The sequence below is a fragment of the Arvicanthis niloticus genome, chromosome 13 (assembly GCF_011762505.2).
Source record: "Arvicanthis niloticus isolate mArvNil1 chromosome 13, mArvNil1.pat.X, whole genome shotgun sequence".
NCBI classification, from domain to species: Eukaryota; Metazoa; Chordata; class Mammalia; order Rodentia; family Muridae; genus Arvicanthis; species Arvicanthis niloticus.
The window spans coordinates 51,065,964-51,080,428 of NC_047670.1; the positions used below are offsets into that span (position 1 = coordinate 51,065,964).

The following is a 14,465-nucleotide window of genomic DNA, read 5'->3' on the forward strand; positions in this document are numbered from 1 at the left end:
CTAGGGATGGTTTATTGAACACCACATCCCAAGACTGAATGACCAGGGACATGATTCAGGCTCAGAAGCTGAACTGTGACCTTGAGTTAAGATCCCACGGGGGGGGGGGGGGGGCTGGAGAGATGGCTCAGCGGTTAAGAGCATTGACTGCTCTTCCAGAGGTCCTGAGTTCAATTCCCAGCAACCACATGGTGGCTCACAACCATCTGTAATGGGGTCTGATGTTCTCTTCTGGTGTGTCTGAAGACAGCTACAGTGTACTCATATACATACAATAAATAAATAAATCCTTAAAAAAAAAAAAAAGATCCCACAGGGGTTTTAAGCTTAAAATCCACAAACATCTGTGCCAGGTTCTACCAATCAGGATTTAGGGGTGGATTTTCTTAGAAACATATCTTTGTTGTATATTTTTTCCTGTTTTCATTGGTTGGGGTATTCAACTGTGGCAGGGGACTTGCCTTGGTTAATATTCATGTCTTGTTTATCAGGATGGGACTTGTCTAACATTCAGATCTTAACTTGCCAACCAGATGTCAGTTACCCACATGCATGTCTCTTTCTGCCAAGTAGGATGTCAGTTCTCAGAGAGGTCTTGGGAACTTAAGCTTTACTCCACTACCATTCAAAATGGAAGTTTGATTCCAAATAGTTTCTTATATTGATGCAGGTGTCTCTCTTATGTTGGGGTTTACCTCAGGGGCAGCTTATAAAAGCAAATACCATAAACGCTTATACACAGGTGCAGGAAGTATTGCTAGGTAGTTGGTTTGGGCCCAAGCTATACTACTATACAAAGTAGTTCTATTGACTTCTGTTATGATTGGTTTCCAAAGGCATAGAACATAGCAGAATATGTAATCAACTTAGGCATAAGAAAGTTTCCTAGTAACAACAGAAACACCATAGGAGAAAATTTCTTTATAATATTAGTAATAAAATAAAATGGCAGGCTAGCCAAGTAACACTTACCTAGGCATTAACATTCCATCTAGGCCTTAATACTTTACCTAGGCTTTTAACAGGTTCCTCTTCCAAAGGGCGTGGGTTTGATTCCTAGCAACCACGTGGGAGCATATAACTGTCCATAACTTGAGTTATCTCTTCTGCCCCTTCATGGGCACCTGAGATGCATGTGGTGCACACACACACAGGTGCAAAACACCCATACACATAGTAAATATTAAAACAGATTTCCCAAAGGTAAGCAAGGTGGTTCCCACCTGCAATCTGAATGCCCCTTAGAAGGTGGAGCTGGGCGGTAGAAGATACCCTAGATACCCTTCCATCTCACTTCCTGTCTACTACCTGGCTGCCATGAAGTGAGCACCCCCTTCTACTACCTGATCCTGCTTATGGTGTTTCTGTCTCAGCACAGCCTCAGGGCCGTGAGGCAAACTCCATGGACTAAATAAACCCTTTGAAACTGATCACAAACAAATCCACATTTATGTCGTCTTCAAATATGTTGCCACAGTGATGAAAAGCTAACATATTTCAAAGTCCTTTTTCATTCTGCATGCATGTGTGTGTGTGTATTAAAGCTAAGCTCAGATGACTTGAGAGATGGTTCAGAAATTACATGATCTGCCTGCTCTACCACAGGACCCAGGTCCATTTCCTAGCATCTATCTAATGGTTCAGAATCATCTATAACTCCAGTTCTGACACCCTTTCATGGCCCCTGGTACACAGACATACACACAGGGAAAACACCCATACACATAAATTTAAAAGTTTCATTTTTTGAGACAGGATTGCTTTGTGTAGTTTTGGCTGTCCTGGAACTAGATCTGTAGGTCAGACGGGCCTCAAATTCAGAGATCCACATGCCTCTGCCTTAGAGTCCTGGGATTAAAGGCACGCACCACCACCTCCCTGCTAGATTCTTTTTTGTGGGGGAGGGCGGGGATTCAACCAGAGAAAATATATTGTTAATCAAAGAACTCAGGAGAAAGTCCAACAAAACATTACTTAAAAGTTACATACACCAAAAAGTACTCCACAAAAAAACAAAACAAAACAAAAAAAACAAAAACAGAAAGGACTTCCAATGGTAGGAAGCAGTGAGAGGAGGGGGATGCAAAATGCCAAGTGGAAGGACAGTCCACATAATCACTCTGCCTCAAAGGTCACATTAACAGACAAGAGTCCATTAGATCTGGTAATCCTGATTGATGTCAGAGTAAAGCTAATTGGTAGCGATTATTCCCCATTAAAGTTCTTTCCTGACCTCAGTATATGGGGATGCGATTTAGAGATTCTGCTTTCAGAATTCAGATGAGTAGAGAGTGGTGTGCAGCTAGCTTGCAAATGTTCTGTCTTCCACTAGAAGGTAATTTCTTTGGAGCGTAACGAAGGGGCATACAGATTAAGTAAATCCCAGTCAACCCTTGGAATTTGGAACAAATAAGACAACCTACAGTACAAAGATGGAGCATCACAGTTATCAAATGTGAAGATTCAGAAGAGGAACAAACCATATGTAGACAACCCAGAAAGGCTTCTCAGATGTTAGCACAGAGAATCACACATATAAATATTGGATTATAGTAATTGCTGGCATTTTCCTCTCAATATTTCTAGGCAATTAGTAATAAACAGAGTCCTGCCAGGCGGTGGTGGCGCACGCCTGTAATCCCAGCACTTGGGAGGCAAAGGCAGGCGGATTTCTGAGTTCAAGGCCAGCCTGGTCTACAGAGTGAGTTCCAGGACAGCCAGGGCTATACAGAGAAACCCTGTCTTGAAAAACCAAAAATAAATAAATAAATAAATAAATAAATAAATAAATAAAATAAACAGAGTCCCATTTATCCCAAAATAAAAAGAAATTGAAACTCATTCATGACATATTTATTAAAAAAACACATTTAGGGGAAAAATCAATACAATGTATACATCTTTACTGATAATTATATAACTTCTGTCTTAGGGTTTTACTGTTGTGAACAGACACCATGACCAAGGCAACTCTTTTTTTTTTTCTAAAATATTTTTATTTATTATATGTAAGTACACTGTAGCTGTCTTCAGACACCTCATAAGACGGTATCAGATCTCATTACGGGATGGTTGTGAGCCACCATGTGGTTGCTGGGATTTGAACTCATGACCTCCGGAAGAACAGCCAATGCTCTTAACCACTGAGCCATCTCACCAGCCCCCAAGGCAACTCTTAAAAGAACAATATTTAATTGGGGCTGGCTTACACGTTCAGAGGTTCAGTCTGTTGTCATCAATGTGGGAACATGGAAGCATCCAGGCAGTCATGGTGCAGGAGGAGCTGAGAGTTCTACATCTTCATCTGAAGGCTTCTAGCAGAATACTAGCTTCCAGGCAGCTAGGATGAGGGTCTTAAAGCCCATACCACAGTAATACACCTACTCCAACAGGGCCATACATTCTAATAGTGCCACTCCCTGGGCAGAAAATATACAAGCAATCACATTCCACTCCCTGGCCCCCATAGGCTTGTCTAAACAGGAGTCTATAGGGGCCATACCTAAACATATAGCACAATGCAAAATACATTTGGTCCAACTTCAAAAGTTCCCATAGTCTATAGCAGTCTCAACAATGTTAAAAGTCCAAAGTTCAAAGTGTCTTTTGAGATTCATCCATCCAGTCACTTAATTGTAATTACCAAAGCAACACAGGAAACTGAAGGGACTAAGATAGCAAAATAAACTCCATTTTGTTCTTTTTTTTTTCCCCCTTCCTCCTCCAGCCTTATTGGAATAGTTTAAAATTACATTTTAAACTATTTTAAAATGAAAATTTTCTATTTTCTAGGACTTCAGTTGCTTTTTCCATCTGACTTTTAAAAACTGATTACAGCAAATGAAACAATTGTCTAAGTGATATAGTATACAAAAATAACATCTTGATTTCTGTGAAAATGCATTTCTCTGAAATTCCTGAATAGCTCCAAATTATGCTAACTCTGAGCATCGGATGTTTACTCTGGGTTTTAGATTTAGTCTTTGAAAAAACGTGTTCTATACCTTTGCCATCACCATCTGTACGTCCAGCATCAACAATGGGATGAAGCTGCTTCTGTGTTAGGCTTTTAGCCAGATTTCCTGGCACAGTCTTCAACACATTTGTCTTTTCAGTTTACTCCCAACTCAACTGTATGTTCTATGAGGGCCTGATGCAGATGTTACTCGATGTTATTTAATAGCTACTGAGGTCAGACAATCCAAGGCCGTCATTATGCTAAGAATTAAAGTTATTTATGGAAGCTTAGATGCTTCCAGAATTGGTTTTACCTCCTACATGGGAACACACTCAAACCCAGAAGGGCTTACTGGTCTGACTGAACTCTTCCCATTCATTAATCCCTATTCACCAGTGGCACAGAAAGGGGGTTCTTTAACAAAGCATTATACATAACACCTCTACCAAACTAAACATAAAACTTTTTTTTTTTTGTAGTTAAATGCAGAAATTCGTTTTTTTCCACCCCTTTCCTCCATTTACACTACAAGTAAAGCTCACTGGCCTGGGAACAGCCTTTATCTGCCAACCTTTGGCCAGTGAAGAGGATTCAGAAAAAAAAATATAACCATCAATCAGAAAAAGGAGGGGTGACAAAGGAAAATAATTAGGCTGTAGCCTCAATTGTGCATTCCCGTGCAAGATGCCCTGACTCGCCACAGCGGTAACAGTTGACTTCACTTGCCTTGCTGCAATTCTTTTGATCCACAAATGATTTTCTGGGCTCCTCCAAAGGGCTGGTGTCACTTCTCCATCTCTGCCTTCGGTAGCACTCTAAGCTCAGGTTGATCCACTCCACTGCAGCTGCTGCTCTTGGTGATCATCCTGTGGACTGGCATATCCAATACACTGGGGTCTTATACTGTTACTAGGCTTCACCAATGGCCTCTCATAAGGTCCCTTCATGGTGCCAAGCCTCAACTCCTTTGCATGACCCCTTTAGTCCTTGGCCATCAAATGCAACTGAGGCTGCACCTTCACCAAAGGCCTTCCCTAGCCTCTCACAGTGCCAAGCCTCAATTATTCATGACTCCTTCATAATTTCAAAACCAGTACCACCTGGGTTACTCTTACACATTACCAAGTGTGGAGAACTTTTGGGGCCGTTTCTATAGAAACTTGTCATGAATTTGAGATTGGGCCAGGACAAGGAAGTAAGCTCAGGTAGGAATCTGATTTTAAGCTAGAACAAAGAAGTAGGCTTCAGGCAAGAATGTGACTTTGGAGTAGGACAGGGAAGTAGGCTCAGATATTTTGGTCATCCCAATAAGTCCTTAAAAACAGTGATCATGAGCTGGGTAGTGGTGGTGCATGGCTTTAATCCCAGCACTTGGGAGGCAGAGGCAGGTGGATTTCTGAGTTCATGGCCAGCCTGGTCTACAGAGTGAGTTCCAGGACAGACAGGGCTATTCAGAGAAACCCTGTCTAGAGAAAAACAAAACAAAACAAAAACAGTGATCTTGGGACTTTGTTTATTGCCTTGCTTGTTCCTCAACCTAGAACTGACCTAATTATTTGCATGTAATTAAAATGGTATAAAAACAGACTGGGAAAAAATAAACCTATCTTAGCCTCAGAACTGGCTGGGGTCATGCTACAGTGTTGTCTAATTGTCTTTTTCTTTTTAATTCTTGCCCCTGTCCTGGAGAACCTATTGACTGACTGAGCTGGCTTGGTCAGATGGCACCTCAACGTTGGTGCTTTGGTAATCAAGATACAGTGAAGGACACCATGGGAGGAAGCTCACAAAGGGAAGTAAAAGAAAATTTGGGCCATCGGTGAATAAACCTTGTAAAAAGGGACAAGGTAATGGTAAAATGTTTTTGTGTGTATGTTTAGAGTTATGCTAAAATCTAGAGAAGCAAAGATAATTCTCATAGATGCTTTTATCTTTGGACCCTGACTAGAAATAGTTTACACCCTAGACATGAGAGAGAATGGGTTTGAGAGAAGCGTTTCAGGGATGCTTTGGTGAAAGAGAAGGAAAATTCATGGAGGCTGTTTCAGAGCTCTCCTAGGGACAGGAGGAGGTCAGGAGATGTCCTGTCTGGTTCCTACTGTAGGAATGCTTAGTTCTGGTTCTTAGGTAGGATATCTGGGTCCCTTCGGTGGGACATCGAGTTCTCTTCCCTCTCTATTGTCTGTCCTTGGTGCACCAGTCTGTCCATGTCTGTCAGTTTATGTCTGTGTCTTATGTCTGTTTCATTGCTTGATTGTTGTTTTGTGTTTCATGTTCAGAAGAAAAAAATGGTTAAAACTTTATCTGTGGGTCATTCGGCTGTTGATTTAGTTATAACTTGTTTCAAAAACAAAACAAAACAAAACCTAAACAAGAAGTCTCAATTGGCCTTTGGAGCCCTGCGTCTGTAGCTAGTGGTCTAGCACAGCTGGAGAAGCCCTGCCAGGAGCTGATTGTGTGTAGAAGCCTCTTCTAAAGAGGCCAGCAGCTTCATGGCTTTTATGGCAAGGAAGCTCATGGCTGTTTTCTCCTAGAAAAGTCTCTGTGATTGTGATTATTGAGAGGAGACAAGGTGCTCCTCTCTTGAAATTACAGCTATAAAAATAAGAACATTTTGTCTGGTCTAAATATATAAGATGTGTGCAGCCATTTTATGTTTGTTTCTGATTGGTTTTAAACATATAAGTATGCTCTGCATGTCTTGGTTATATATTATCGGCTTATAAGTTATTGGGTATAATTAAAAATTTGTAACTCTGGTAACAGAAAGTTGGTTTAAAACTGGTAACTCAGGGTTGGAGTCATTCAGAACAACAGCACGTGGCATGAGAGGTTTTCCTACCCATGGAAACAAGTCTCTAATAATACCTCTAAATTAGGTAATATTTTATGTAATTCTTATCCTAGAAACCAGAGTTATAAAAGATAGGATTTAAGGTAGTGTCTCTTTGGTGAGATATTAGAGGCTGCACCATTGTGCATTCCTTTGCAGGAACTGACAGTCAAACTTTTTAGCATGGGGGTGATGCACTTGGTGTTGATTTTGGAGAGAAGGGATTGTTTGCTTTCCAAAGTTGTGGTTGTGCTCTAGTGTTGCAAGGGAAACTTGAAGATTGTGGTTGAACTGCTTGTGTTCCATTGGCTGCAGTTTACAATTCAATCACAAGCTCAAGATTTTAACTCACACATATTTGTAATTAAGAAAAAAAAATCAAGCAGGTGGAGATTGTTGCAGGGTTTGTGAAGGCTTGATGAGACTATGGAACTTGGGGGTACAGCAGCCTGGCTTGCCTACTCCAGCTGCCATTCCAGGAAATGCACATAGAATCATGGATTTGGAGGGTTGCTTTTATACTATTCCTTTGCATCCTGATGATTGTAAAGGGTTTTCTTTCCGTGAGCTTGTAATTTTAAAGAACCCATGAAGTGAAATCGTTGGAAAGTATTGCCTCAAGGAATAGCCCTACATTATGTAAAAAATTGGTTGCTGCTTTAATACAAGAAGTTAGGCCTTTGAAACTTTCAGTGTATATTATACATTATGTGGATATTTTATTAGCTGATCCCTCAGAAGGCGTTTTACTACAAGCCTTTGCTCTTATACAACGAGCTTTAAAATTTTGGAAAGTGGTTGTTGCTCCAGAAAAGATACAAAGGCGATATCTTTTTCAATATTTGGGACATCGATTATACCCTGAACAGATTGTGGCACAGAAAATTCAAATAAGAAAACATAGTTTACTTTTAATGATTTCTCAAAAGTTGTTAGGAGTTAATTGGCTAAGACCTCATCTTAAGCTTACCACAGAACTTAAACCTCTGTTTGATATTCTCAATGGGGATACAAATCCTAATTCCCCTCTACAATTATCTGATGAGGGACAAATAGCTTTGCAGAAAGTAGAAGAAGCTATTAGTCAACAACAGATATTTTATATAGACTACAATCAATTGTTGGCTGTTTTCAGTCTTGGTACTTTTCATGTGTTCACAGCAATTCTTTGACAAAAGGGACCATTAATGTGGATTCATCTTTTTTCGTCTCCAAGTAAGTTTTAACACCCTATTTTGAAGCTGTTGCTGTGTTAATACAGAATTGTAGGATAGAATCATGAAAGCATTTTGGGAAAGAACTTGATGAAATATTTATTCCTTATATGAATAAGGAATTAAGTTGGTCATTGCAGAACGCTGATATTTAGCCTATTGCATGTGTGAATTTTTTAGGCAAAATTGATAATCGTTATCCAAAGAAAAGTTGTTACAATTTGCCTCTATGCATGCTTTTGTTTTTCCTGTAAATTTATACATGCAGCTGATAGAGAATACACTTACTGTATTTACAGATGGCTCATCTAATGTGAAGGCAGCATAGGCAATTGGATCACATGTTTATTCTCTTGCGTTTCCCCCTGCTTCAGCACAAATAAGTTAACTACATGCTGTAGCCACTGTTTTTGAAATGCTGAAAAATCTAGCTTTAAATTTGTATACTGATAGCCAATACATAGCTTATGGTTTGCAAATTGCTTGAAATTGTTCTTTTTTTAAGATACTGCTAATTCTCAAATTTTGCAATTATTTATGCAAAATAAAGAATTTTATTGGTCTAGAAATCAATCCAATATTGTAAAAAAGGAAATGACAGTCCTCAATTGGAAGGCTGCTTCTGGACATACAACTCAATTTAAGAGAATGTACTGTTCCTTATTTATAGGACATTTAAGAACTCATACTGGATTGCCTGGACCCCTTAGTGAGGGCAGTGTCACAGCAGATTTGTATACCAGGCAAATCATAGACCTTACACAGGAATAATTGGCCATACAATCTCATTTTGTATATCATCAAAATAGTAATAGCTTGGTATTTCTAGAGAATGTGCATGTCAAATTGTAAAGACTTGTCCTCAATGTCCTCAGTTTCTTCCTGTACCACATAATGGTGTTAATCCTTTAGGGCTTATACCTAAGCGATTATGGCGAATGGATGTTACTCATATTTCTGATTTTGGAAAATTAAAATATGTATATGTGACTATTGAAAACTTTTCAGGCTTTCTAGTTGCAACTGCTTTAACAGGAGAAACAACTAAAAACATAATTAGTCATTGCCCACATTGTTTTCCTATACTGGGTGTTCCAAACCAGATTAAAACAGATCATGGAACTGGCTATTACAGTCAAGCATTTGAGATGTTTGGTCGACAGTTTAATACTATTCATATTCCTGGGATTCCTTATAATCCTCAAGGACAAGGTATTATGGAACTTTAAAACAATATCTTCATAAAATTAAAAAAGGGGGAGTTATATCCCATACACCACAAATTTATTTAAATTATGTTCTTTGTTCTTTTTACTTTACAATTTTTAAATTTGGATGCCAAGGAACTCTCTGCTGAGTGTCTATGGCACCCTACAACTAGGCATACTTATGTCTAGGTGAAATGGAAGGATCCACATACTGGCATATGGCATGGTCCTGGTCAGGTATTTAATATGGGGAAGACGACATGTTTGTGTTTTTTTCTGCAGGATGCTGAAGGATAATGCTAGCTGCCAGAGTGATTGGTGAGACATGCTGATGCTGGGACAAAGAATGATGGTGACCTGTGAGCTTTCAGAGTGTTCTGATAATGATGACAGGGAAGCTGTATTAGACATATGTTCCTGACCCATCTTTGCTTGCCTATATCCCAGATTGGACAGGTTTCCTTGCTTTAAGCTTTTAGACCTTGTGGGACAGAGAACATGGAGACTGTGGAAACTGCCTTCAAAAAAAATTAATCAAACAGAGAAGTTGTTATAATGACCCTTCTCTTTCCTTTAATGTGACCAGTTATTCTGACTCAGTCATGGACTGGTCTAGAAATTAATCCAATATTGGAAAAAAGGAAATGACAGTCTTCATTTGGAAGGCTGGTTCTGGACATTTTCAGAGACATATCTGAAAATTGACAACTGCATTGTACGAAGATACATTTGCAATGATTAAAATTGGAACAGGATCTGGATATAGAACAATGAGAGGATCTGGACTTTGAACAAGTGTTAGTGCATGTGTTAAGGCTCCTAATCTTTTATTAATTTGCCATGTTAAAATTACTTTTGTTTCTTCTATGGCATTTATTGTAACATGCGTTGATTGTACACTTCCTACTTTGTGTTAGTGTATTGAAAGGGGAAGAAGGGAAAGAGACTCAAAGAATAGAGACAAGCCAGAGGGTCTGTAGTCAAGTCTCCTTTACTGTCTCCCTCTTATTGTCATCTGCCCTTCCCACAGGTTTGAGCAGGCCTACAAAGTCATTTGCCACAATAGACCAAGCAACAGTAGGACCTAGGAGATGCATTACATTTCCAGCCTTGGCACCTTGGAGCCTGCTACCTGAGCTAAGAAGAATGGACTGCCTGCTGAGCTAGCCCTGACACCTTCCAGACTGCTATCTCCTTGCCCAGCCCCTGGGCTGAACTGAGGAGAGACTCTGGGGGGGTGGGGCTTCCCCTTTATATGTGAAAACAAATTATTAAACTTTGAGCCTTGATCAGAGAACTTTGTCTTGGCTTCATTTCTTCCTGCCCTTTTCCCTATTCTCAGCCTCTCTTACAGGTGAACCCGTTCAACTGTTGCTGCAGGCGGCAACAGAATGGCGCCTGAACAGGGACGGACCTGAGATCAAGAGATCAGCTGAGGGACATTCGTTGTCTTGTGTAGAGCTCTACGGAAAATGGAAGAAGAAGATTATCCCACAAACTTGGTAAGTAGCAAACGATTTTGATACTAGCGCTAGTTACGGTTAATTGTTGAAGGCCATGTTTACAGGAAGTGTGTTTGTCAGGGATAGGGTCTAGGAAATAGGAGTTGGCCCAGCGTCGAATTTACCTAGGTTTTGACAATGAATTATGGGTCAGGAGAATTCAAAATGAGCATTTGCCCGCAGCTTACAAGGATTGTTCCAGGCAGGAGGACCAGGGTTTTCAAATAGTATGTTAGAAAAATTTTTGACAAAGATAAATTCATACTGCCCATGGTTCCCACAGGAAGGAACCTTGAATAAGAAAACCTGGGAAACAGACAGGTTTCACGAACTACAAAGGCAGATCCTAACACCCTTTGCCTTTGGGAGCTTGTAAAAGATGCTATTGATAATCGAATAGGGGGTGACAGTGAGTTGGGGAAAGGAGAATATTTGGCAGACCCAAGAGAGGCAGCCTTAGACAAGAGGAACTGGGTTTAAAAGAATTTGAAAAACAAAAAAGGGCAGAACACTGAGCAGTATCCATAATTCTACATTCTTTGTCCCTTGGCACACCAATGTCCATGTGTCTCATTGTGTTTTTTGTCCACGTGTCTCATTGTGTGAATGATTGGTGGTCTGTCTATGTCTTGTGGTGTTCTATGTTTAATGTTCAAAAGATCATTAAAATTGCTTGATTCAACACTTGGTCTAGTTTAACTTGGTTTTCAAAGGCAGTTTTAATATGCAGAGCAGTGGCTGATAAGTTTGCTTAACACCTGTAGCTAAGAGTCAAGCTGAGCTAGAAAAGCTGCTTTTAAAGGGACCAGCAGGTTTTTTGGATTAAATAAGGAAGCTAAGAGTTGTTTGTCATAGAAAAATCTCTGTGACAAAGTGCTTTTATCTTAAAATTACAGCTAGAGAAAGCGAGAAAGTTTGTTTGGTTTAAATATATAAGATGTGTTGTCACTTCATTTTTGTTTCTAATTGGTTTTAAGGTATAAATATGTTCTACATGTCTTGGTTATAGATTATTGGCCTAAAGTTATTAGATATGATAAAAAAAAAAGTTTACAACCTTGGTAACAAAGGTTGGCTTAAGATTGATAACTCAGGGTTAGAGTCATTCAGAAACCAGATGTATAAAGATGAGATTTAAGAACAATGTCTCTTTAGTGAGATATTAAAAGCTGTACTACCATACATTCATATATAAGAATTGACAGCAAAACTTTATAGCATAAAGGTAATCTACTTGGTGTTGATTTTAGAGAAAATAGATTGCTTACATCATTAAAGTTTAGTTTTGTTTCTCAAAATTATGGTTGTACTCTAATGTTACAAAAGAGGCTTAAAAACATAGTTAAACTGCCAATATTCCATTGGCTACAGTTGGTAGTTCTATCGAGAGTTTGAGATTTTTTTGATTTACCCATGTTTATAGAAAAAAGATACAACACGTTTCTTTTTAAGTTTACGGTTTAAATTTAAAGTTTAAAGTTAAAGTTTAAAAAAAAAATTACACAGTTCAGGCCTAGCCAGGCCTCAGAGAACAGGCCAGAGATTAAGAACATTTACATTTGAATTAAGACAATGCATACTGAGCTCTGCAGAAGCTTAGGGGCCAAACATTCCTTTTGTCCTGGGCCTTCACTACCAGGTCCTAGAAATGTGTTTACTGAAATTTGTCTTTTGCCTTGCTTGTTTCTACAGTGGAGGAGGGATAAATCTAAGACTCAAAGATTTTACAACAGTCTGTGGGCCGAGAATTATAATTATGCTAGAGACATTAAAATTATGCCTACTTCCCTCCATGAGTTATAACTATACCTGCTGATAAAATATTGTTCAATTTGTTTTCATTCCTTTACATCCAAAGTTGTTAAAAATGAGATGCTTTAGATTCCTCTAATATATGTAACAATTATTAGAGGATAAAGTTGACCTTTATCTGATATTCTCACCCAGCTAAAAAAGATTGGTTATTAAATTAATCCAAAATAAAGTTCAAATTTAAGATTTATGAAACTAATGGGGCATTACAGTCTGACTTGCCTACTCCATTCCAGTAAATACATATAGAATTATTATAGATCCAAAAGATGTTTTTATACCATCCCTTTACATTTATGGTAAAGGTGGGAGGTTTACATGCAGTAAATTTATTTGTAATTTTTAAGAGTCCATGAAGTGATATCATTAGAAATGTTTGCTTCAAAGAATGGTTAATTGCTTTAATATATATATATATATATATATATATATATATATATATATAGTTACTTTGATGCTAGAAATTAAGAGGTTAAATCTTTTAGTGTATATTAATCATTGGATGATACTTTATTAGCGAATTTCTCTAAAGTTTTTCTACAAACCCTTGCTCCAATATAATGAGCTTTAAAAATTTTTAGAGTACTTGTTGCTCCAAAAGGATTCAAAGGCAGTATCTTTTCAATATTTGAGACTTCAGTTATATCCTAAGCAGATTGTGACACAGAAAATTCTCATAAAAATAGATAGTTGGGGCTAGAGATATGGCTCAGCCGTTAAAGGCTAGACTTATAGTTAAAAATATAAAAATTGAATTCCCAGCAACCACATGGTGGTTCACAACCATTTGTGGTGAGATCTAGCGCCATCTTCTGGCTTATAAGTATACATGCAAAAAGAAAATGGTTTGCTTTTAATCTTGATTTGCGTTTAGTGATTTTTTAAAAGGTGTTAAGAGATATTAATTGGCTAAACCCTCATCTTAAGCTTACCATAGGAGAATTACTGTTAGTCAATGACGGGTAAGAGTGTTTTGAGCTCCTATAAACCTAAGACAGAGACATACATCATTATGCTATGTATGTTTTCCTCAATGACGGGTAATTATAGGAGTAATTTTTAGCTCCCATAAACCTAAGGCAGAGGCATACATCAATATGCTATGTATGATTTCCTCAATGACGGGTAATATAGGAGTAATATAAATGCCAACTTAAGCCAGGCACGGTCGCCCGGCCACTCTAGAACCTAGACAGGATGAAATTGTGCCCCGTCCAGATATTGAAACTGCCATCTTAAAAAATTAAGGGGGGAACTGTGCCCTTCCCCCCAGGCCTGAGCAGGCCTACAAAGTCATTTGCCACAATAGACCAAGCAACAGTAGGACCTAGGAGATGTATTACATTTCCAGCCTTGGCACCTTGGAGCCTGCTACCTGAGCTAAGAAGAATGGACTGCCTGCTGAGCTAGCCCTGACACCTTCCAGACTACTATCTCCTTGCCCAGCCCCTGGGCTGAACTGAGAAGAGACTCTGGGGGTGGGGCTTCCCCTTTATATGTGAAAACAAATTATTAAACTTTGAGCCTTGATCAGAGAACTTTGTCTTGGCTTCATCTCTTCCTGCCCATTTCCCTATTCTCAGCCTCTCTTACAGGTGAACCTGTTCAGCTGTTGCTGCAGGCGGCAACAGTCATCTCTCTCTTATTGTCTCCTCTCACTGTCTCTCTTATTATTTCTCTCTCTTATTGTCTCTCTATTGCAAGAAAATCCTGGGTATTTATAAGCACAAGCAGGGGAACACAGCTGAAGACACTTTACCACATGCACCATGCAGCTGGGGTCACTAAACAGCAAAACAAGATATGTGGGATAAACAAGATGTTTATCAGAGTGTGCTTCAGCTGTAGTAGGCTGTTGAAAAACAAATCTCTTGTCAGGGTATATGGCTCGAGATGGCTGCAAAGTTGATAGCCAATTTCTGCTAAAAGTCGGCTCCC

The 14,465-nt window shown here is 39.0% G+C and overlaps 1 long non-coding RNA gene across 1 annotated transcript; it reads left to right on the forward strand.

The window, feature by feature from the left end:
* Positions 1–150: 150 nt before the first annotated feature.
* LOC143434191 (uncharacterized) lies at positions 151–14,052 on the forward strand. Its single transcript, XR_013103531.1, has 5 exons — positions 151–5,805; positions 7,953–8,006; positions 9,496–9,572; positions 10,244–10,715; positions 13,879–14,052. It is a non-coding gene; the product is annotated as an uncharacterized LOC143434191 (long non-coding RNA).
* The last annotated feature ends 413 nt before the right edge of the window (positions 14,053–14,465 follow it).